At 39.2% G+C, this 26,075-nt stretch overlaps 1 protein-coding gene across 1 annotated transcript in view; it reads right to left on the reverse strand.

Moving 5' to 3' along the window:
• Positions 1 to 26,075, reverse strand: part of LOC122551725 (low-density lipoprotein receptor-related protein 1-like) — a 1,910,187-nt gene that overhangs the window by 153,998 nt on the left and 1,730,114 nt on the right. The window lies entirely within an intron of this gene.

Genomic DNA, 26,075 nt, shown 5'->3' on the forward strand with positions numbered 1-26,075 from the left:
GTCTGCAACACTCAGTTGGAGTCAACTCCTTCAGCTGGAAGACGAGCAAGTTTCGGGCAGACCAAAAAGAGTGTATTTCACCAAGTTGATGGTCCTCCAGGCACAGTTGATGTTTGTCTCCGTGTGCGTCCCAGGGAACGGACCATAGAGCACAGTGTCCCACATCACGGAGCTGCTCGGGATGAACTTCGACAAGCATCACTGCATTCCTTTCCAGACTTCCCTTGCATAGGCACATTTCAGAAGGAGGTGTGCGACAGTCTTGTTCACTCCACAGCCACTTCGAGGGCAGTGTGCAGTGGGCAGAGAGTCCAGGCATGCATAAAAGATCTCACAGGCAGAGCCCTTCTCACCACTAGCCAAGCCATGTCCTTATGTTTGATTGGAAGTTCTGGCGATGAGGCATTCTGCCAAGTGACCATGACAGTCTGTCCAGGGAACTGCTCAACAGGATCTGCCCTCTCCTTTTCCTGAAGGGTCTCAAGGAGACTACGTGCTGACCACTTCCTGGTGGAATTATGGTCAAAGGTATTTTTCTTCACAAATTTCTCCACGAGGGACAGGTGATACAGAACGGTCCAAGTACTTGGAGCATTCCGAGACAGCAAGGCCAGGCCCATCTTTCGCAACACTAGAGACATGGTCGAACCTCAGTACACAGTGACACCTAGTGTTTACATTCCAGGGATCCAATTGAGGAATTGAAATGGTCAGTTGCTTGCACGTGGGAAAATCCCCAGGTAAATCCTGGCAGGCATTTCTGTGCCAGGTGGGGTGAGTACTTGGATCTTTCAAATGGAGGGACATGCCAGTGGCAAGAAAGGTATCTACAGAAACCCAAACTGTGTGGTCCTTATAGCGACATACATACCTCTCTGAACCTTTCTCAGGCCTCTTGTGATATTTTTCAATTGCCTGAGCATTGTCTAGCGTATTGCTGAATATGCAAATAGGCTAGCACATGTCATCACAGGAAATAATGTGATTTATCAAATGATTTAATATTTGGAACAAAGCTAATCAGCAGATGTAACATATTTTGAAGAACATGCCTGAAAAAATTTTACCATGAATAAACAACCCTTCATCTATTTTACCAGTTATTGCTCCAGTTTTGGAAAGTTTATGTTGTGGACATAAAAGATGCAGGGCATCCCTGAGATCTGGGGATCCAACAATGACCTTTGACGTGTTACAATATCAACAGAGCCCACAGTATCCACTGATGTTGCTATTACAGAAAGTTTGCCAGTCTGATTACTTGGCAACTCTTAGAGCTGGGATAATAATCTTGAAAGTGAAATTTGTGTGGGAAACACAGCCCTACAAGAACCAGGAACCCTAATAACAGTAGTCAGTGGGATTTACTCAAAATAATGGTCACTGTAGAGTTCCCACCAGTTCTCTAGCTGGTGGATGGTTCACTGCTGCAGCCATTAAAATTCTACTTTCAGTATCAGATAATATCTATGTGAGATCTGGTAACAACAGCAGTACAAATCATTTATCAATAAAAATTTCACATCTCCAGCACACTTCATTCAGAAAGTAAGGAGACATAGGATACAGGAAAATTTGGCTGTCTGGATACAGAATTGGCTAGCCCAAAGAAGAAAGAGGATGCCACTTGATGGAAAATATCCAGCCTGGAACTTGGTGAACAGTGGTGTTCCACAGAGATCTATTTTGGGACCCCAGCTCTTTGTGAATTTTATAAATGACTTGGAACAGGAAGTGGAAGGGTGGGTTAGTAAGTTTGCCAAGGACACAAAAGTTGGTGGAGTTGTGGATAGTGTGAAGGGCAGCTGTAGGTTGCAATGGGTCATTGACAAGATGCAGAGGTGGGCTGAGAAGTGGCGGATGGAGTTCAACCTGGAAAAGTGTGAAGTGATTTATTTTTGAAGGTCAAATTTGAATACAAATTACAGGGTTAAAATGAGGATTCTTGGTAATGTAGAGGAATAGAGGTAACTTGGGGTCCATGCCCAGAGATCCCTCAAAGTTGCAACCCAAGTTGATAGGGTTGTTAAGAAGGCATATGGTGTGTCGACTTTCATTGGCAGGGGATTGAGTTTAAAAGCCGCGAGGTTATGCTGCAGCTCTGTAAAGCCCTGGTTAGACCAAGCTTGGAATATTGTGTTCACTTCCAGTCGCCTCATTGTAGGAAAGAGGGTGGAAGCTCTAGAGAGGGTGCAGAGGAGATTTACCGGGATGCTGCCTGGACTGGAGGGTATGTCTTATGAAGAAAGGTTGAGGGAGTTAGAGCTTTTTTCTTTGGAGCGAAGAAGGATGAGAGGTGACTTGATAGAGGTATATAAGATGATGAGAGACAATGATAGAGTGGATAGCCAGGGAGCAAATGGCTATGATGGGGGGCATATTTTTATTGGAGGAAGGTTTAGGGGAGACGTCAGAGGTAGGGTCTTTACACAGACAATGTTGAGTGCATGGAAATGCACTGCTAGCAGTGGTAGTAGAGTCAGATACATAAGGGACATTTAAGCAACACTTGGAGAGGTACATGGATGCGATAAAATGAAGGGTATGTTGCTTAGTTTGATCTTAGAATAGGATAAAAGTTCGGCACAACATTGAGGGTCGAAGTGCCTATACTGTGCTATACTTTTCAATGTTTTATGTTCAAGACATAATAATTAGATGGCTGTTCTCTGTGTGATCAGCTGTGCATAAAGATGGGCTTGTTTTCTAAAGGGCTCTTGTGATGCAGTGGTAATGTTCCTACCTCTAGGCTAGAAGGCCTGAGTTCAAGTCCCATATGTGTTGCAACATAACTGAACAGGTTTATTAAAAATTTCTGCATTCTAATTGGAGACTGGCAGTAGATCAGCGCAATAATAAAAGCCTGAAGAAAGAAAATTCAACTGTTTAACACTTACTTTATTCCCGTCATATTTTGAGAAGATCACATTATAGTTTACAAGTATAAAAATATCTTGATTTGATATAAAACTCAGCAGATTTGCACTTCTTTTTTGCCAAGGAATGGTTGCTTTCCATAACTGAGTTTTTTTTTTGTTATTAATTAGTTATTCAGAAGATATCCCCATGCTCTAAATGACTTGCAGGGCAAACCATTTCCCATGGATAACATATTTCAGTAAGGCAACAGAAATATCTTATTGTGGTATATATCTGGCATTTATGAACACAAAGCTCTGGAAATTGTACCTCATTTGTGATGTGTTATTTATTAACTGTTCCACAGCATCATAGTGGAGAATTAATTCTATGTCACTCATCATCAGAAAAAACATGATTCCAAATTTCTGTATGTTTGACTCCCTCATTTTAATACAGTACCAACAAGATTACAAGGAAATATATTTAGTTTACAAATGTGCTGTATAAGAAATATCATATACACCCAGCACAGACAGCACAATGGCTCAGTGGTTAGCACTGCTGTATGACAGCACCAGGGATCCAGGTTTGATTCCAGCCTCAGGTGACTATCTGTGTGGAGTTTGCACGTTCCACCCGTGACTGTATGAGTTTCCTTGCATTATAAGGAAACATTTTTAGTTTACAATTATGCTGTATAAGAAATATCATATACTCCCAGCACAGATGGCTGGGAGATAGTCCAAAGATACGCAAGTTTGGTGAACTGGCCAAGCTAAGTCACCCATAGTGTTCAGTGATGTGTAAGTTATTGCAATAGGGGAAATGTAGAGTAATAGGGGAGGGGAATGTGTCTGGGTGGGTACTCTTCGGAGGGTCGGTGTGGACTTGTTGGGCTGAAAGGCCTGTTTCTACATTGTAGGAATTCTAATTCTAACTCAAAAACAGCCGCTGAAGTGACGTGAATATACATCAGTTCCTTTCCAAATGAACAATTTATAAAGATTGCTGATGTATCTCTACAGTAAAAATACCAGTGTACTGTCTCGGACATTTTTGCTGTGGAGTCTGAATGCTGGAAAGGAACTTTGTTTTGCACTGCAATTGGTGATATTATCTGATGAGTGCAGACTGTTACCCAAACGAATGAGGTACATGTTCTTTGTTGCAATTGTCTATTAAAATGCAGCAATTAGATGTAAATGAACTGTGGCACTCCACCACCCATCCTCTAATGATCACCAGCATTAGCAGGAATGAACTGCTTGTCACAGTGTGTTGCTAAACTATGTAAATGAGCAAGAGCAGGTCAGGAAAATGGGAAACGTTTCTCCACAAGATAATTCTTCAATTGCTGTGACTGAGGTTTTGCTCTCACACCTGAAAAAAAACAACTGCTTGTTTGCAATGCCATTTAAACATTTACTGCAACTTTCTGAAACAGATAGTGAGTTAATAATTCTAACTAAATGCCAAATTTATTACTGTGACCAATTCACATTAAATATGTGATGGCAATCAAGTTTGGCAGAATGAAATAGAATTTAGTACATGTATTAATAACTACTACATATGATTGCCCATTTCTTAGTCCATGCATATTCACTTTCCTCGGATAAGCTATTGGTTTTCTCCAGAGGTTTGACAAAGCTCTATTTTTAATGTGAAAATTGTTTTTAAAGAATATCTCAGCAACTTTGTCAAAGGTTTGAGTCTAGCAGAAAAGCTTTGCCAGCTGTTCCTCATAGGGCATGTACGATGTTAATAGAAAGGCAAGATTTAGCTCAATGTTCAACATGAAAAAAGGTCAGGGAAATGGATTCCATCAAAATGTTTGCTGTGTGGAATTTGAAGGTAAACAAAATTGCAGTATGACTGAAATTCCTGTTCTGAACACGAACCAAGCTACAGCAGAAGAATATAGATGGACATTTCCAGAAACAGAAATGTTAAACTAGTTTAACTAAGCCCCACTCTCTGCAACTGGATCTTCAGTTTCCTGAGCCACAGGCCATAATCAGTGAAGATTGAAGATAATATTTCATCCTCACTAACATTCAGCACTGCAGTCCCCAGGGGTGCGTACTCAGCCAACTACTGTACTCACTGTATACCCATGACTGCATCGCCAAATACCATTTACATGTTCGCTGATGACACCACCATAGTCGGTCAAATCTCATCTGGCGATGAAACAGACTGGAGGTGGAAGGCTTGGAAAAATGGTGCACTGAGAACAACTTAGCTTTCAATGCCGGCAAAACCAAGGAACTCATTATTGACTTTCGGAAGGATGTTACTCATGCCCTCCTACACATTAACAGCACAGAGGTGGAAAGGGTAGAGAGTGCCAAGCTCCTGGGAGTGGGCATCCACAACAAGCTTTCTTGGCCTCTTCATGTGGAGACACTGGTTACAAAGGCCTAACATCTCTTCTTCTGCAGGCAGCTGAGGAAATTTGGCGTGACGGTGAATACCCTTGCCAACTTTCATAGGTTCACCATTGAGAGCATTCTATCTTGATGTATCAGTATCTGGTGTGGCAACTGTACCACTCAAAATTGGAGATGGTTACAGAGAGTGGGAACTCGGCTCAGACAATCACAAAGGCCAACCTCCCATCTACAGAAGAGTCGACGTTTCGGGCATAAGCCCTTCTTCAGGAAGAAGAGCTTGTGTCCGAAACGTCAACTCTTCTGTTCCTTGGATGCTGCCTGACCGGCTGCGCTTTTCCAGCAACACACTTTAAGCTCTGATCTCCAGCATCTGCAGTCCTCACTTTCTCCTCCCATCTACAGAACCCATCTACCAGGCCCGCTGTCAAGGAAAGACCGTCAACATTCTCAAAGATCCATCCCAGCCTGGCAATGTTTTTCTACAACATCTATCATTGGGGAGAAGGTACAGAAGCCTGAACATACGCACCAGCTGGTTTCGAAACAGTTTCTACCCTACTATTAGAATACTGAATGGACTCACAAACTCTTAATATTCGCCTGTACTTGTGTTTTTGTTTTTGCCGTTGTTTACATATTATTTACTTATCTATGCTATTTAACTCTGTGATCTGCCTGTATTGCTCACAAGACAAAGTTTTTCACTGTGCCTCAGTACACATGATAATAAATTCAATTCAATTCAAATTATACAATACATCTGCAGAATACAGTGGTGGTTTTCTCTTGTTGAAATGTTACACATACTGGACATTTTACAAACACTTTGTGTACTACCTTGAGCCACTGTTTATTACAATCTACACAATTACAGATACAGGGCATACCTAAACTGAAAGCAAAAATCATTTCTTAAATCAGAATACAATGTACAAAAGACGATCAAAGTTTCAGGGTAATGAATAACACACATGGGGTTTGAAGTTTAGATATTGTCAGGAGTATTTTGACTGCTTCCACTTGTAACAGCTTACAAGGTAAATGTCAGTAAGGTCAATATAGATGGAATAGTGCATCATAGGAGTAATGCAATAATGCAACTTCACAATGATTGTCAGTAGATAGTGCATTCTGAAAACTTCAGTTGGATGGCGAGACACCACATAAAATGCTCTTAAATGCAATGAAACATGCACATATATATGCGATTATTTAATGTATTTTTATGAGCCAATTAATTAATTTTAGTCCTCATATAATATGTCGTTTTGAAGTTCTGCAATCTTGGCCTCATGGTTCATAATGCTTTATAGTTTCTGTCACTCTCAAATTATGGAAATTGTGCTCTATGCACTAAGAATTGGGTCATTAATGAAAATCTGGAAGGACAAGGGTTCCAGCACTGATGCTTCAATATTTCAAGGAGTACCTTCATTGCAAAATAGGAAAATATATATATATATAAGCTTGTTCAATCACACTGCTTCACAGAAAATTTTACTTGCAATGACACACAAAATTAATATGAGTGAAAATGAGCAACATTCAGAAAAGTACTGCAATTTTGACAATACTTTTTGCCTGGACTGCTGATTGCACCTAAAATGAAATTCCAGATTCAAGGCATCTGTGTTTTTTTTGTTATGCAATTCAGGATGATATCAATTAAAACAACTTTATAATATTAAAGGGTCAGAAAACAGTTATTTATACAATTCCAAAATGAAATTGATGTGAATGTTAGACAAATATTTGAAGAATACACAATGAAATAAAATGCCATCACTTTCATGATTAAATAATAATTACAAAAAATATTTTCATTGATTTGATATCTAAACAATTTCTTCAAATGGAGTCCACAGCCTACTGTACAAAATAACTATGGCTGCTGACACATCCAAATGCTAATTATGGTGATGTGAAAATGTGTTACTGACTTAAAGAATAGAACTATTTTAAATAACTATCTTTCGATTATGTTAATTATGTCCATAGGGGAGTTAACATCAGAAATAATTAAAGTCAAAGAAGCTATAAAAGACTCAGTGGATTTCATTAAAAATCATCAAAAGTTTAAATAATGTTTCTGAGGGACCATTCTCATCTTAAATACTTCAACATTGATTCTGTATAGTGAGTAAAGACTTGGATTTTATTTTGGTCAAAGCAGATTTTATTTACAAAAAATATTACATTGGCTAACCCATGTCAAAAAGAATAATCCTTGCTTAAGAATTATTGAGCTCAAAGGCATAGTCAACAATGGGCTTTCATTATCAAACAAACTAAACCAGAGATCCAGGATGAGTATTTGTGTCCTGGGGAACTTTGCTCCACTGGAGGAGATATTTCTTCGAAGCTCAAACTCCAACCTCTTTTCTAAGAATTTCCACTTCCTTCTTTTCGGACGCACATTCAAAACTGTTTCTTTGCTCAGACCTAAATAGTCACCCTTCCTAATATCATTTTTAAAGTTATTGTCAGTGAGCCATTACTTTCTTTTGTAGAGACAGAGCTTGTTCCATGTGATTAGCTGGCAATTACGTGATACCAAAAGATATAGATCAATGTTTTTGTCAAAGAATGTTGATCAACACCTCCGCTGCAGCAGAGATGTATGAGTCAGGGAAAGTCACCCAATTTAAAGACTAATCTTTGACATTCCCTGTTTCAGATGATTATTAAATAAGTTGCAAGTAGCCAGGGTAGAGAGGTGATGTCCCAATCTCTTAGACTTTAATAATTGCCTGATCAAGCGAGATAGCTATTTGAAGATAGTTTTAAACTCCCCCTATGAGATCACTGAGTCAATATCCTGATCAAAATTCCCAAACCACTGGTCCTAATGATCGTACTTGTTTGCTAGCTTGCTGACCACAACTAACTTACTCAGTGGTGTCCCTAAAACTTCTGGATTTGGAAGGGCATAGCCCACATATAACCACTTCCATGTCCATGAACTTGTTTGGGAAGTTTGGACTAATAATGTGTTCAGATTGCCTCAGGTAAATCTTTTGCTGGATTTTCATCAATTTTATTAGACTCTCACAACAGTCACAATAGAACTTCACTTGAAAAGTGGAGTATCTTTAATTTTATGTTCTACAGTTTGAACTATTTGGTCATCTTGCATTTGGAGAGAATTTAGTTTCCTCCATCTAAGGAAATATTAGATGAACTGGCAGATTGAGGTATCCTCTATATCCCTGAAGAAGAGCTTATGCCCGAAACGTCGATTCTCCTGTTCCCTGGATGCTGCCTGACCTGCTGCGCTTTTCCAGCAACACATTTTCAGCTATCCTCTATATTAGGCTTTAATCTTCATTAAAAACCATGCCAGTAAGCTGTTGTTGACTGTTGCATCCCTCACCTGCTCCCCACTAAAGCTTCACTCCACTAGTAGAAGCTTTGACTTCAAACTACTTAGTCCAAAACTCTCTAATTCCCTGAGCCAGGCAGGGATTATTAATATGTTGAAGTTATTGGATCAAGATAGACCTAGTTGACTATGAGATACTTCATTGGGTTTGTTAACCTGGAAGCCTGAGCTGATGAATAAAACAGGGCATTTAGAATCTCCTCAGTTCAAGGCACTGACTCCAAGCTGGCTGGCCACAGCCACTCTAAGTATACAAGTAACTAAAGGATGACTTGATGACGGGATACTGGCCTTTGTGCAGTTATTTCACATATTAATTCATTAGTTGATACTAATTTATTCTGGTGAGGCATGGAAAAGCAAGAAGGCTGTCCAATTCTCACCATACTCTCCCTAGTCATTATGATTTGCCTGAAGAGAATTCAGCAGTCCATTCATTGCGTGTCAACATCTGCCTGCATACCCTGTCATTCTCTTCATGTTTAAGGCAACTGGCTCACAGGATATTGATGAGAACTAAATATAAAAGGGTCCAATGTCCCTCAGGAACTCCAAAGCAGGAAGTCCACTGCCCCCTTAAACTGCACCTCCTACCCCCTCCACCCCACCAGGATTTCCACTGGGGACTTGAATGATAGGATCCGTACAGTGTAGAAAAAGGCCTTTCAGCCCACCTGGTCTGCACCGAATCTCGAACAGCATCCCACCCAGACCAAATACAAGATTATCTCACATTGGTCATGATACTTGAAGGAAATTCTTTTCCCATGAGCAGAAATATTGGACAAAATTTTGGATGGTATCTCAGAAGCATGTTAAATATGCCTTGTAATTGAGCTCACAGGGGACAGCCTTGGGTCATAAATTTGTTTGGATTCAAAATATTCAGGAAAAAGAAGAGATGGAGAAATCAAGGTGGAAAATATTTTTAATGCAGTAAGTATTCATGATCTGGTGTGCAATACCTGAAAGGGGTTTGGGGGTTTTAAAAAGTAGGTTGGCTAAGAACCTGAGAGGAATGAACTCCTAGATGCAAAGTGATGTATATTTGTTAAGTATGGTGAACTGTCACTTTAAGAGTCTGATCTCATGACAATGATGTAATCAGACATTCTAAGTAGGAGACAGATGAGTCTGACTTTGCTCCATGCAGAGTAAACACTTTCATAATAAAGTTCCTGCTATTTAATGCTCTTGAGCCTTCCTGAAAGTTAACAGTTGAGTGATTTCTATTCCTGATGAATGGCTTTTGCCCGAAATGTTGATTTTCCTGCTCCTCGGATGCTGCCTGACCTGTTGTGCTTTTCCAGCACCACTCTGATCTAAACTCTGGTTTCCAGCATCTGCAATCCTCACTTTTGCCAAGATGAGTGAATGGGACATGTTAAATTGCTCCCGCTGAAAGCTGATTTGTAAGATCTACAAATGCAGTAAGGACAAAAGGGTAACTGGAAAGGGTATAGGGCCCCTTAAAGATCAGCAAGGCTCTCTCTGTATGAAACCACAGGAGATGGGGAGATGCTAAACAAGTATTTTGCATCAGTGATTTCTGTGGAGAAGGATACAGAAGATAGAGAACTTCGAGAAATAAATAACAGCATCTTGAAAAATTTCCATATTACAGATGAGTACGTGCTGGACGTCTTAAAATGAATAAAGTTGGATAAATCCCTGGGACCTGATCAGGTGTACTGCAGAATTTTGTGGGAATCTAGGGAAGTGATTGCTGAGCCCCCTTTTGATATATTCATATCATCGATAGTCACACATGAGGTGTCCGAAGACTGGAGGTTGGCTAAGGTGGTGCCATTAGTTAAGAAAGGTAGTAAGGAAAAGCCAGGGAATTATAGACTAGTAAGCCGGACACCGCTGGTCGGCAAGTTGTTGGAGGAGATCCTGAGATACAGGATTTACATGTAATTGGAAAGCAAGGAGTAATTAGAGATAGGAGAAAGTGAGGACTGCAGATGCTGAAGATTAGAGCTGAAAATGTGTTGCTGGAAAAGCGCAGCAGGTCAGGCAGCATCCAAGGAACAGGAGAATTGACGTTTTGGGCATAAGCCCTTCTTCAGGCCATTCCTGAAGAAGGGCTTATGCCCGTAATGTCGATTCTCCTGTTCCTTGGATGCTGCCTGACCTGCTGCGCTTTCCCAGCAACACATTTTCAGCAGTAATTAGAAATAGCCAGCATGGCTTTGTGAGTGGGAAATCATGTCTCACTACCTTGATTGAGTTTTTTGAAGAAGTAATGAAGAGGATTGATGAAGACAGGGCAGTGGATGTGCTCTGTATGGACTCCAGTAAAGCATTTGACAAGGTTCCTCATGATAAACTAGTTGGAAAGGTTAGATCACATGGAATGCAGGGAGAACTCGCCATTTGGAGACAGAACTGGCTTGAAGATGGGAGACAGAACATCATGGTGGAGGGTTGCTTTTCAGACTCAAGGCCTGTGAGCAGTGGCGTGCCACAAGGATTGGTGCTGGGTCCAATGCTTTTCATCATTTATATAAATAATTTGAATGTGAACATAGGAGGGATAATTAGTAACTTTGCAGAAGACACCAAAATTGGTGGTGTAGTGGACAGAGAAGAAGGTTACCTCAGAGTACAATGGGACCTGATCAGTGGGGCAGGTGGGCCGAGGACTGGTAGATGGAGATTAACTTAGATAAATGTGAGGTGTTGCATTTTGGAAAGGCAAATAAGACTTTAGTTAGTAAATTTGCAAATGACACCAAAATTGGAGATGTAGTGAACAGCGAAGAAGGTTACCTCGGATTACAACGGGATCTTGATCAGATGGGCCGGGGCTGAGGAGTGGCAGATGGAGTTTAATTTAGATAAATGTGAGGTCCTGCATTTTGGGAAAGCAAATCTTAGCAGGACTTATACACTTAATGGTAAGGTCCTAGGGAGTATTGTTGAACAAAGAGACCTTGGAGTGCAAGTTCATAGCTCCTTGAAAGTGGAGTCGCAGGTAGATAGGATAGTGAAGAAGGCATTTGGTATAGTTTCCTGTATTGGTCAGAGTATTGAGTACAGGAGTTGGAAGGTCATGTTGCAGCTATACAGGACATTGGTTAGGCCACTTTTGGAATATTGCATGCAATTCTGGTCTCCTTCCTATGGGAAGATGTTGTGAAACTTGAAATGGTTCAGACAAGATTTACAAGGATGTTAGGAGAAAGTGAGGACTGCAGATGCTGGAGACCAGAGTTGAAAAATGTGGTGCTGGAAAAACACAGCAGGCCAGACAGAATCCGAGGAGCAGGAGAATCGACATTTCGGGCATAAGCCCTTCTTCAGGAAGAAATCTTTACAAGGATGTTGCCAGGGTTGGAGAATTTGAGCTATAAGGAGAGGCTGAACAGACTGTTTTCCCCGGAGCATCGGAGGCTGAGAGGGTGACCTTATAGAGGTTTATAAAATTATGAGGGGCATGGATAGGATAAATAGGCAAAGTCTTTTCCCTAGGGTGGTGGGGGAGTCCAGAACTAAAGGGCGTAGGTTTAGGGTGAGAGGGGAAAGATATAAAAGAGACCGAAGGAGCAACTTATTCACGCAGAGAGTGGTACATGAGTGGAATGGGCTGCCAGAGGAAGTAATGGAAACTAGTACAATTGCAACATTTAAAAAGATGGGTATATGAATAGGAAGGGTTTGGAGGGATATGGGCTGGGTGCTAGCAGGTGAGACGAGATTGGGTTGGGATATTGGGTTGGCATGGAGAGTTGGACTGAAGGGTCTAATTCCATGCTGTACATGTTAATGACTCTATGACTTAATGGTAAGGTCCTGGGGAGGATTGCTGAACAAAGAGACCTTGCTGATTCATAATTCCTTGAAAGTAGAGTCACAGGTAGACAAGGTAGTGAAGAAGATGTTTGGTATGCTTACCTTTATTCGTCAGTGCATTGAGTATAATAGTTGGGAGGTCATGTTGCGGCTATACAGGACATTGGTTATGCCAGTTTTGGAATACTGCATTCAATTCTGGTCTCCCTGCTTTAGGAAGGATGTTGTGAAACTTAAAAGAGTTCAGAAAAGGTTTCCAATGATGTTGCCAGGGTTAGAGTGTTTGAGCTATAGAGAGAGGCTGAATCAGCTGGGGCTATTTTCCCTGAAGCATCAGAAGCTCCAGAGCAGTTTATATGAGGGGCATAGGGTGAATAGACAAGGTCTTTTTCCCCAGAGGTAGCAGAGTCCCGACTTAGAGAGCGTAGGTTTAAGGTGACACTGGAAAGATTTAAAAGGGACCTAAGGGACAACAGTTTCACGCAGAGTGTGGTGTATGTATGGAATGAGCTGCCAAAGGAATTGGTGGAGGCTGGTAAAATTACAACATTTAAAAGGCATTTGGATGATTACATGAATAGGATGAGTTTAAAGTGAAATGGGACAAATGCTGGCAAATGGGACTAGATTTATTTAGGATATTAGTCGGCATGGACAGGTTGGACTGAAGGGTCTGTTTCCATGCTGTACATCTCTATAACTCTATGGTCTGAATGGCCTCCTCCCGTGATGCAAATCTCCATTAATCCTATGATTTCAATAATGGTATCTCAAATTACTTGTTAACCCCTACTTGGTCACAGTACGAGTCTACCTGAAAACCATTTTCAATGCACAAATATTGTATTTTGGAAAGAGAGTTAAAACTCAATTAGTCTTTGACCATGGTTCATTCAACAGATACTGATTTTTCCTGTGGACAGTGGAAAAACACTTTCTCCCTTCTCATGTGCGGCTGGCAAACTATCAGAAGAATACCAAAAAGAACAGGAACATACAGTAATTTTAGTATACATTATGATTTTGACAATAAGAGGTCGGAGTGGGCCATTTGACCATGCTCTGCCATTCAATAGGATTATGACTGATCTGACATTACTCACGTCCACTTTTCTGTCCTTTTTCTGTAACCGTTAATTTGCCTGACTGATCAAGATTCTAAATATCTCAGACATCAGGACTCTGCCCCCACAGCTCTCTGTGGCAAGGAATTCTAAAGAGACTGAACCCTCAGAGAAGAATTTCCTCATCATCTCAATCTTAAACTGATACCCTTTAATTCTGAGACCCTCTGCCTTCTAAGGCCTTCTGGTCTTTGACTCTCCCACAAGTGGAAACGTCTTCTCAGCATTTACCCCGTCAAGACCCTGCAGAATCCTGCATGTTTCATGGAGATCATCTCTCAGTCTTCTAAATTTCAATAAGTAGAGACCCAACCTTTTTAATATTTTGGTCAAAAGACATTCACTCCATCACAGTGAACTTTTTTAAACTGCCTCCAATTGAGTGACTGATCCTTGCAAAAACTGTAAACTGTATGCATCTGTGTGGTTCAGCTTGGTTATAATGGTAAGTAAGCTTGATTGTATTGATTTAGCGATATAGTACTATATCACTCATTGTCTATTGTTGATTCTGGGGAAGAAGATGACAGCTCATCAATCTATAATTTGATGCAATAAAGCGTCACGACATGTTAAACTTCCTCAGTAACTAATATGAGGAGAAACTCTTTTCAGGTACTTGTGGAAGCAAATCATACTTTCACAGTCATAAAGTTACAGAATCTGCCATGCAATTTATGCATTTTTCTCAAACATACACCTGCCTAAGGAACATTTAAAAGCAATAGGCCACCCAAAGTACTAAAGAATTAAGGTGAACCAGATAACCCAGGTGTTTGTACATAAATGAGTTAGTTTCCTTTTTTTTCACCTATTTTTCTAATCAACCTGTTCAGAGATATTATTACACATTTCGAGAGCAGGTGGGACTTGAACCTGGGACTCCTAGTCCAGGAGAAGGGACGCTACCATTGAGCTGCAAGAGGGCTCCTAATGAGCCAGATTTGTTTTCTCTCTCACACTGATCACTGGCTCCCCATATTGACACAATCAATTCGAATCACAACTTTCTTTCTCTTTTTCCTTATACAGGTGCTTTTTGTTCAGAATCCCTCACATTACCACTGCACTCAGGCCCAGCAGTAATGTTTATATGTTTCCCAAATTATCTGTGGTTATGTCATTTTTTTTTGTTTTTACAGTGACACAGTAAAAAGGCACCACTATCATCTTTCTTTCATCACCACAAAAACACCCATGTGGCCAGTTTAACATTAACAAGCAAAGCCTGTTAAGGGCACTGCAATGAGCCAGATTTTGCTGTGAGCTGTTAATGAATAGCACCTGGAGTATGTTAGACTTGTAATTGCTCCTAAACTTTCTCCAGGTTTTTGAATGGCACGTTAGTCTCAGCGGGACATCCAAACATCACTGCATGTGTGAAGAGGGCAATGAATGGTGTATCATCTTGATCATCAGATTGAAGAACTGTTAATAAGCAGTTTACACTCGGAAATGCATGCCAGAATAATGAGTTCAACATTAAATAGAAGCTAAATAGAAAAAATAGGTAAAAACTTCAGGAAGAAAGGGAAAAGGGAAATAAATTACAGAAGACAATCTTCAGCAATTATTTAAATAAAGAAGGAGTGTGTCTCCAAATTTAGAAAAATTACATTTTGATGTCAAAGGACTTTTTTAGTAGTAATTATGACTTAACACAGTATTAAAATGAGACCCAATAAACAAGCTGTAAATTTTTATGGTGAGTTTGGTCTCCATTTATAATGCCTGGGCAAAATTTCACTTTTGAATGGGAAGCCTGATGTCCTGATGCAATTTTTATGAAGTTTATGTAGAAATGATTGCCCCAATCCTGCAGCATTTGAACAAAACATTATGCACAAAATTCATCACTTCTTCATCATCTGATCTTTCCCTTCATGCCATCTAAATCATTCCAACCTTGTTAAAAAGGTTCTCCATTGATCCTTTACAGGTCAGTGCACTTTTCCATTTCACCATGTTTGTGATATAAAAAAAACCTGATGAATAAAATTGCTGTTTGTGTCATCAATATTTTCAAAACAAAATCCAACCTTGTATGTGGTATGAAGTCATATAATGCACAATTGTTTGGTCAATTTAGCTTGTCCAATCATTAAAGAATATTTGCAGTCTCCTGCACCTTATCCTCTAAAAGTACCTTGAAAGAATTTGTGAGATTTTTTTTTACTCCATTCCCCTGAACATAAGCACATACAAAGGGAACAAGAGTAGACCATTCAGCCCTTTGAATCCATCCATACAATGTCTGATCCACTTCAACACCACTTTCTTACATGACCTACATGTCCATTAGTGTGCTTAGCATGCACAAATGTATTGATCTAAGACTGAACATACTTAATGGCTGAATCCCTTCAGCCAGCTAGGGCAAAGAATTCTCAAGATTCAGCAACCTCTGAGTGAAGAAATTCCCCTCCATCACTCTCCTAAATGGCCGAGGTCATAATTGAATACTGTGCACGATAAGCTCCATCCCCAAGCCAAAGTAACATCTTTCTTTTATCTACTTTGCTGACCCCTGTAAAAAATGTAACATGTTTTAATGAGATTTTCTCTCATTCATCTCGACTGCAGACAATATCAATGAAAATATAGTGTGGTCTTTGGATGCAGAGATCCTCTTTTTAATTTTTTTTCAAAATGTTTTCTCATTGATTATCACAATAGATGAACTTCAGCAGTTAAGAGCATCACCACGTTCAAGTAAAATTAGGAATGGACAATAAGTGGTGACCTTAGCAATAATACTCAATATGCCATGAACAAATATAAAGCAATTTTTACATTTTGATGCTTCAGTTTTAAATAATGTGACTTTTAATATCTTTAATGATACAACTATGATAACACACAACCTCCTTTCAAAATTAGTATACAATTTTGCTATGTGTATGATTCAATAAGGGTGATAAATCTCATAGCTTTCTGCTGCTCTGTCTTAATAGCTTGAATGCTTTTCAAATACCTTGATTCCAGTAACCCAAGATGTAATCTGACCAAGCCACAGTGTGGTTTCAGCACAGCCATTTCTGACTTAAACTCTACATTGATTTAGTAGTATAATCCAATTTATGATTCCATTAACTAATTAATAGTCTAGCAAAGTCTGTCACCAACTACTGCTCATGTCATTAAGATGATTCATACAGACTGTGCAGTGTTTTCGCTTTGCAAACATGTCTCGACTTGCTGAACTCTTCAGACAAGCATAGATCCTGCAGTTTTCTAGCTCTGAAAGATAGAGGTCCCAATCTACCACCAAAAAGGATATTATTAAAAATACTTTGGAGTGCATTTTCCCAAACAAGCAAAGAAGGAGTTATTTACTTTTTGTTTTCACCTTCCTTCTCTTCTTACCTGTCCTGCCAAGAAATCCATAACATCTCACTCCTATCTAACTATTTCTCCAGTTGATGTCTTACACTCCAGTGTACCTTTTTTAAAGCAGTTGTGTCCAGTAACTTAAAAATACATATTTGCAACACATCAACACCACTTGTTGTGCGTCCTGTATAAACTGCATTCATGAAATGTTTATGTGAGTCTGCCAAGGAGAGGTAAGAACATAATGTGATCTTTATCTACCCTTACAACACTAACCATGATTCAATTATGACTGTCACTTAAGTTATCCTGTCCAAGGTTATATCCTTTCAGACAATACCCTGTACACACTGAACAACTTGGGAAAGCATCTCTTTGAGTCTGTCCCATATTGAAAACTCATCAGGTCAGAAAACTTGGAAACGATATGAATCACAATGAGACAGCTCCATGGAGACAGAAAAGTAAAATGAGTGGTACCCAATGCCTTTCTGCATTTGACAGAATTCCATGAGAAACATATTTTAATTGAATTTACAGAGCCAGAAGATGCTCATGGAATAAATATCAATGTTTCCAGCCACAGTGAGCGTCATAATTCAATTGAACTGACAGCACCTATCCCTGGGTCAGATGTATGCAAGTATTTCAAAGTTGTTGCACATCTCCATAATTCAAAGGTAATCAAGCTGTGGGAACAGTTCTTAAAAACATTTGCTTAAGTGCTTTTTCCAAATGCAAGCATCTTTTGTTTTTTTGCAATTTTAATGTTAGTTGGTTATTTGAGAAAAGCAAATGGTCACAGATAATATTTTTTCATTTGTGTTGCGAATTCGCCATTTTATCAAAATGTAATTGAAAAAGTTGAAGTAAAAGCCTTTTTGTCACTCAAAACAAGGAACATATCACAATACTCTACTTGAGGAATTTTCTTTCTGCAGGCAACATTTCCCTTTGGTTTAGAGGTATTGTATTGGGATAAAATAAAATTGCATAATTTTCACCTTTCTGGAGCATAAAATGAATGTTGCAGATCCAGTGATTTATTGGAAAAGAAATTTTGGTGACTTCAGTTAAAGGTGCCTGAACTACAACACCAATTTTATGCTTCAAAGATAGGTTACACATGACTCCTATTAAGGTTTAAGTGAAAAGATTGCATTACCTGACTGACAGAAGTAGACAAGACTTTTCGTTACCAGGTCATGTGAAAGTTTTATATATAGTAGCTGATTTATCATTGCCAATCATGTAAGATTATGGAATCTTCCACAAGCAGGACTAGTGCAGAGTGTTCAGCAAACTGGGCAAGTGCGATTGATGGGTGAAGCATTTGATTTTATTGTTGTTGTGCAAGTTGACAAGTGCGTTATTAGTTGCCCATTGTAAAAATAACTTCACTGTTTTAGGTGATGTTTCAGGTTGTTCTGCTTCCCCTGCTGTGTAACATAAACAAGAATGCAGGAACTATCTTTTGAAATCAGAAGAACATGACAGTATGATTTACTTCATGCTTGGATAACTTGCTAGGAAATATATTTTCTACTTGTCTGCGGAAGTTGTCTGGAACTTACTCATTACTCACTTTTCTATACTGTGCCTCATCAAATTCTGATGACAAACAAACTTCTCTCATTACATCAATATAAATTACAAATCTGCATTATGGAAGTAACCTTACTGGTGTGTTTTACAAGTGAAACTTGTGGTTTCAAGTCCAGTGAGTCAAGGACAAAGCATAGACTGACACTATAGTTTCCCATCTACTCTCACAGATAAGCACATGTTTGAAATGAAAAATTGGACCATAAAAAATTTACATTTCCTCCTTGAATTCTAATTTAACTGTACTGAGCAATACAATGCGACCACTGCTGTCCCAGGAACTGGACCTCCATAGCATGTTGTGGACAGCTATTGCATTTTGGACTTTATGACATCTGCATGTTCTGTCCAGGATGTGCAACAGAGCTCTGTTCCCAACACAGCATCAGCAATCTTGTTAAGTGGTAGTCAGTAGGTTGTGGCAGTTTCTACTGGGTCCCAGGAAAGAAGCAAATGCTAGCTTTATTAGGGAGACGTGGATGTGAAATAATATGCCAACAGAGAGTCATAGAGATGTACAGCACAGAAACAGTTCCTTCAGTCCAACTCATCCATGCCAACCAGATATGTTAAACTAATTTAATCTGATTTGCCAGCACTTGACCCATATCCCTCTAGACCTTTCCTATTCATATACTCATCCAGATGCCTTTTAAATTTTGTAAATGTACCTTCCTCCATCACTTCCTCTAGCACCTCATTCCATACATGCACCACCCTCTGCATGAAAAAGTTGCCCCTTAGGCCCCTTTTAAATCTTTTCCCTCTCACATTAAATCTTTGGTCTCTAGTTCTGGACTTCCCCACCCCAGGTATTACATCTTGTCTACTTATTCTATCCATGCCCCTCATGATTTTATAAACCACTCTAAGTCACCTCTCAACCTCTGACACTCCAAGGGAAACAGCACCAGTCTATTCAGTCTCTCCTTATAGCTCAAATCCTCCAACTCTGGCAACTTCCTTGGAAATCTTTTCTGAACCCTTTCAAGCTTCAGAACAACATTCCGATAGGAAGGAGACTAGAATTGCATGCAACATTCCAAAAGAGGCCTAACCAATGTCCTGTGCAGCCTCAACATGACCTCCCAACTTCTATACTCGATGGTCCGATCAATTAAGGAAAGCATACCAACTGCTTCCTATCTACCTGTGACTCCATTTTGCAGGAACTATGAACCTGCATTCCAAGATCTTTTTGATCAGCAACATTCCCCAGGACCTTATCATTAAGTGTATAAGTCCTGCCCTTATTTGCCTTTTCAAGATACAGCACCTCACATTTATCTAAATTAAGCTCCATATGCCACTCATCGGATCATTTGGCCAATCTGATCAAGATCCTGTTGGTCTCTGAGTTAACCTTCTTTGCTGTCCACTACACCCTCAATTTTGGTGTCATCTGCAAACTTACTAATCATTCCTCCAAAGTTCACATCCAAATCATTTATATAAATGATGAAAAGCAGTGGACCTAGCACCAATTTTTGAGGTACAACCCTGGTCACAGGCCTCCAGTCTGAAAAAGCAACCCTCCACCAGCCCCTCTGTCTTCTACATTTTAGCCAGTTATATATCCAGATGGCTAGTTCTCCCTGTACTCCATGTGATCTAACATTGCGAACCATGAGGAACCTTAGTGTGTTTTGAGAAGATTTGTAGCTCAGGTTGTGATTCTGGATATAGGTTAGCTCGCTGAGCTGGAAGGTCCATTTTTAGATGTTTCATCACCATACTAGGTAACATCATTAGTGAGCTTCCGGATGAAACATTGGTGGAATGACCTGCTTTCTATTTATGTGTTTAGGTTTCCTTGGGTTGGTGACATCATTTTCTGTGGTGACATAATTTCCTGTGGTGATGTCATTTCCTGTTATTTTTCTCAGGGGTGGTAAATGGGATCCAAGACAATGTGTTTGTTGGTGGCATTCCAATCATAACTCTATCAAATTACACATTGACTTAGATCCTACTTACCATCTCCTGAGAAAAAGAACAGGAAATGACATCAGCACAGGAAATGACATCACCAACCCAAGGAAACCTAAACACATAAATAGAAAGCAGGCCATACCACCAGTGTGTCATCCGGAGGCTCACTGATGATGTACCTAGTATGGTAACAAAACGTCTGAAAACAAACCTTCTGGCTCAGTGAGCAACCTTACATCCATGAGGAACCTAGTTGAATGCCTTACTGAAGTCCAGATAGATTATGTCCACAGCTCTGCCCTCATCAATCCTCTTTGTCACTTACTCAAAAAAACTCAATGAAGTTAGTGAGACATGATTTCACATGCACAATGCTACATTGACTATCCTAAATACATGTAAATCCTGTCCGGTGCCATCTTGAATTGAGAGTTAGTAGATGGTCAGTAAGACCTGAGGGAAAGATTAATTTGAATATAAAAGTTGGAGATGATGGCCACTGGTATTATCAGTGGACTGTTAATCCAAAGACCCAAGTAATGTTCTGAAGACCCAGGTTTGTTTCCTACCACAGCAGATGTGGAATTTAAATTCAATAAAAAATCTGTAATTAAGAGTCTAATTGTGACCATGAATCCATTGTTGATTGTCAGGAAAATCTATCTGGTTTGATTAATGTCCTGTAAAGAAGGAAATTGACATTCTTCCCTGGTCAGGACTACATATGACTCCAGAACAACAACAATGTGGTTGACTCTTAACTGTCCACTGGACAATTGGGATGGGCAATAAATGCTGGCCAGCCAGTGACATATTCATCCTATGAATGAATAAAAAAATAAATGTCGGGGTGAATTAAAGGAATGGAACAGATTGGCTACATGTCTTGGTGATTTGCAGTTGAAAATGCAATGTGAATATCAGTTTAATTTCAGTCATAAGTGTCAGATTTGACTATTCCAATAATCTTACCACTGGTTCTCATCTTACCACAATTTGTAAATTTCAGCTCATCTAAAATGTTGCTATCACTATTGCATTGTAACCAAAATCCAAATTGGCTTCACTGTCGGCTGTGTTAACCAAACATGTTTCTCAGTTTCCTAACGTCTGAAATCTGAAACCTTCTCCTTCTTGTGTTTAAATCCATCTACAGTTTCTCCTTACTTTCATAAATTAACTCAGTTAGAAATATACTGCACCCATGGTATCACCTTTTGTAAAGTCAGCAACATCTTTGATTTGTTAAGCTTTCTGTGATCATCATTCAGCTTTTACTTGATTTCCAAAATGCCATGTTTGCATCACCTGATATTCTGCAGTGCAATCAAGGTTAAATCTGTGCTGAATTTTCCAATACCTGATGAACTGGTAGAGGGACATTATAATTGGCTTCAGCAATGGGATTACAGTTGCCCAGATTTGGGATTACAGTTGTCAATCTTGTTGAAAATAAAATATGCATGTGAGGAGCTAGGTTATCTTCAGTTGTAATATACTTCAAACAACCTATTATCACTTACTGCAATCTTATCTTTGAAGAATGACCTGAGGGATCAGAAAATGACAGAGGTTCAGTAGGGAAATTTAGATGGAAGGAGAATTAATTCTGGAAAATATATGGCTACTTTTGGAATTTTAAATATTCCACACAGTTCTGGAATATTTCAGGTAGAGAAAAAATAAACCACAGCAATTATTTTGTCTCCCAGTGAATTGATATGAAATGAGAAGTGGCTTGCTGTACTCATTATTGTACTCCAGCTTCACCTGGAGAGAAGAGGCATTGTCGGCTGCAGCTGAGAATGGTACTGTCTCACCATTCCATTGAGACTGAATAAAGTAATCAATAGGAAGTGGACGGAAGAGCAGCCAGGGTTTCAGAGCAACCAGTCATGCATCAGTTAGATATTTGTGTTGAGACTGCCAACAGGGAAAACTGGTGAATTTCAAATATATATGATCTTTAACTTTATTGACTTTAAAACTTTTTGACAGCATACAGACGAACTGTATTGTACATTTCAAGGCTGTCTGGTTTTATACAGAAAGTTGAGGACACTAAGAAAAAAATGTTCTGACATGAAGTTGATTTATTTAAAATGAATAACAAGTAGAGTTAATTCAGAATTGCAGGGTAGGTTACACTAATTACCTATTGCATGAAGCTAAAATTTAGAAATCAAAATTATTATTTAAATCAACTGTTTTAAAAATTATAAATAGTGATATATCAAAACTTGAAAAAGCAATTAATTAGATAAAAATACATCAGACAGCAGGGAAGGAGATGTGTTGCAGCTACAGCATGTGGAAAAGGGAGGCTAATAGTATGATACAAAGTAAGCATATTGCCGTAATCGTGCACAGTTCAAGGACCTTCTTAAAACTGATAAGCTGGAGACAGAACTTTAATCTCTGACATGCATCAAGAAGGAAAAATATTACCGGTGAACTTTGTTCCAAGAGGCAGTCACTTCCTTAATTTAAATTTAAGTCATGATGAGGGACAATTTAGTGTGATTATAATTGATGAAGGATTAGGATCCAGAAGATAGCTGTGGAGATGCCTCAGGCCTTTCACATGGCCAATAGTTACTAAGCTCTTTCAAACGGAAATTATTCTACAGGGCCATTGCAGTTTGGGCAGGAGTAGTAGTAGGACATTATCGGGCAAAATTGATATGCATCAGATTTGAGGTTTTGGACTGACATTGATTGAGAGCTGGGTACTGGGCAGAAAACAAAGAGTAGGAGTAAACAGGTTTTTTTGTGGTGGGCAGTGAGTCGTTGGGTATCACAGGGTGTAGTAATTGGATCCCATCCATTCACAATATTTATTAATGATTTGAATGCAGAAACTACACGTCAAATCTTCAAGTTAGCAGATGACACAAAGCTGGGTGACAAGAATCTGCTGTGAGGAGATGCTTCAGTGTGATATCGACAAGTTTAAGTCAGCAAAAACAAAGCAGATGCAGCATAATTTGAAAAAATGTGAGGATATTCACTTTGGTAGCAAAAACAGGCAGGGAAATTATTATTTGAATGGCAATATATTGGATAAAGGGTCATGCAATGTGACTTGCGTGTCCTCATAGACCACTCAATGAAAGTAAGCATGCAGGTGCAGCAGGCAGTGAAAAGGCAAATAGTATGTTGGCCTTAAAAGCAAGCTGATTAGAATAAAGGAGCAGGGGTATTTTGCTGCAACTGTGCAATGTACTGATAAGATAACACCTGAAGTATTGTGTGTGGTTTTTGTCTCCTCGTCCAAGAAAGGGAGTGCAAAGATGGTTAACCAGACTAATCCCTGGAAAGTGGGAATAGTTTACTGAGTTGAATGATGAATCATGATCATATTGCATAGTGAAATAGGCTCAAAGAATTGACCCTATGACACTATCATTATGGTGAAAAGGTTACATTGTCTGTTGTCTACTTAATGCAGAGTTCAAGGCAGTTCCTTAAGGCTGGACAGGAAATTGGAGTGGGCATGTAAATATCCAATTGTTATCCAAGACACAATACACCTATGTCAATGGTAACTATAAAAATAAATCTGCTGAAGGAATATGAACAGTTGGAGACTGAACTAAAATGCAGTACAACAAAGCTATTAATCTCTAGTTCATTACCTGAGCCACTAGCAAATTTGTATAGGGCTAATTAGATCAAACATCTGAATTCAGGATTCAAAAATTGGTCTATGACAATACATTTCAATTCAGGGTGCATTGACAGCAATATTGGGGGGGGGGGGGGGGGGGGGTAGGGGAGTGGTTCTGTTGGGAGTGCTTCACTTGAACTGCTTTGTCTCCCATGTCCTGGCAATTCAAATAGCTAGGGCTGCAGTCAGGGTTTTAAACTGAATAGAGAGGTGGGGTTGGCAGAGGGAAAGAGGAGTAAAAGACAGGAAACAGTTGAGGGTAAATTTAAAAATTAAAGAGAGACGATAAGGCCACCGTGCAGCGTCAGAGATGTGGGTATAAATAATCAGAGTGTCATAGAAAATGACATTGTGTACTGTTAGAAATAAAACAGCAAACAGGGTGCGAGTGGGATAAAGACAAAAGTAAACGTTGTTTTGAATGTGCACAGTCTTCTGAAGAGGATAGATTGTGATAGAAGATGGTGCAAAACATCTAATTGTCATTAAACAGACATGATCGGTGACCAAATATTGCAATAATTGTGGGTGACTTTATGAAAATTAAAGATTAGACAAATCAATTGGCAAAGATAAATTGAGGATGAGATAGTACAATGAATTTAGTACAACTTCTTAGAACCATACATGAGCTGATACAGGAACTGTTTATTTTAGATCTGATAATATCTGTTGAAAGAGGACTTAATTATTGATCTCATGGTCAAAGATCCTCTCAGCAAAGACAATCACAGAATAATGAAATTTCATATTCAGTTTGAGGTTGTTAAACTTGCGTCTGAAACTATTGGCCTCAACTTTAATAGAGACCAAGTTATGAAGACAGTGTGGCTAAAGAGTGTTATCAAAACTAAAGACATACTCTGTTTTGTTCTGGAACAGAAAATTTGAAGTATAGAACTTAGCATATAATGATAAAGTGAAAAATAGGTTCTGAGTATAAATTAGTTTTAAAATAAAACGTATGAGCATTTGCAAGTACTTAAAAGAAACAACAAAAGAGTACCTACAGTGGGCATTGGTCTCTTTGGGTGATACTAGGGAACTAACAATTGAAAGCAAGGAAATGCAAGATATTTGGAATAAATTTTGCGTCTGTCTTCTGGATAGAACACACTTAAAATATCTGAGTAAAGGTAATGAAAGTATTATTTGCAATGTATCCATCTAAAATCAAATATTCTGCAGGCCTTGCTGCATATGGATACAGACAGCTTCATTAATCAATCATATGTCCATCCATACGTACGATCTCTAGAAGATCAATGATGAATCAGCTGATGATGGTTGGGGCCTGGACATTACCTTGAGGAACTCCTGCAATAATGTTCCGGGAGTGACCTGCTTAACTACGAACAAAAACATCATCTTCCTTTGCACTAGATATGACTACAATTAGAGGAGAGTTTTGCTTCTGACAGTTACTGACTTCAGACTTGATTACATTTTTATGTCAAGAGCAATGCTTTTCAAAATTGTTAGTGTATTCTCCTGAATGTTTCTATTGCACCTCTCTAAATGTTTAAAATTAATGCCATTATCTTGCCTGTTCTCTGTAATCCTGCTAATTGTTTCTTTTTAAATAACATCCAATTTTTGCTTAATGACTCAATGGAATCTGCCTCACCACACTTCCAGAACATAACTACTTGCTGTGAAAACACTTGACTCACCTCGCGTTTGTTTTTTTTGAAAATTACTTTAAAGCTGTGCCTTTTTCGTTTTGATCCTTTTATGGGCAAGAACAATTTTTCAATCTACTCTGTTCAGACCCTTCAGGATTTTGAAAGTTTCTATCAAATCTCTGAGCCTTCTCCTCGCCAAGAAAATCAGTCTCAATCCATTTCATAGAATCCCTACAGTGTGGAAACAGGCTATTTGGCCCAACAACTCCACACCGACCCTCCGAAGAGTAACCTACTCAGACTCATTCCCCCACCCTATTACTCTACAATAACCCCTGACTACACATA

This window comes from Chiloscyllium plagiosum, unplaced genomic scaffold, assembly GCF_037043375.1.
Source record: "Chiloscyllium plagiosum isolate Xiang-an unplaced genomic scaffold, Cpla_swu_hap1 HiC_scaffold_7, whole genome shotgun sequence".
NCBI lineage: Eukaryota > Metazoa > Chordata > Chondrichthyes > Orectolobiformes > Hemiscylliidae > Chiloscyllium > Chiloscyllium plagiosum.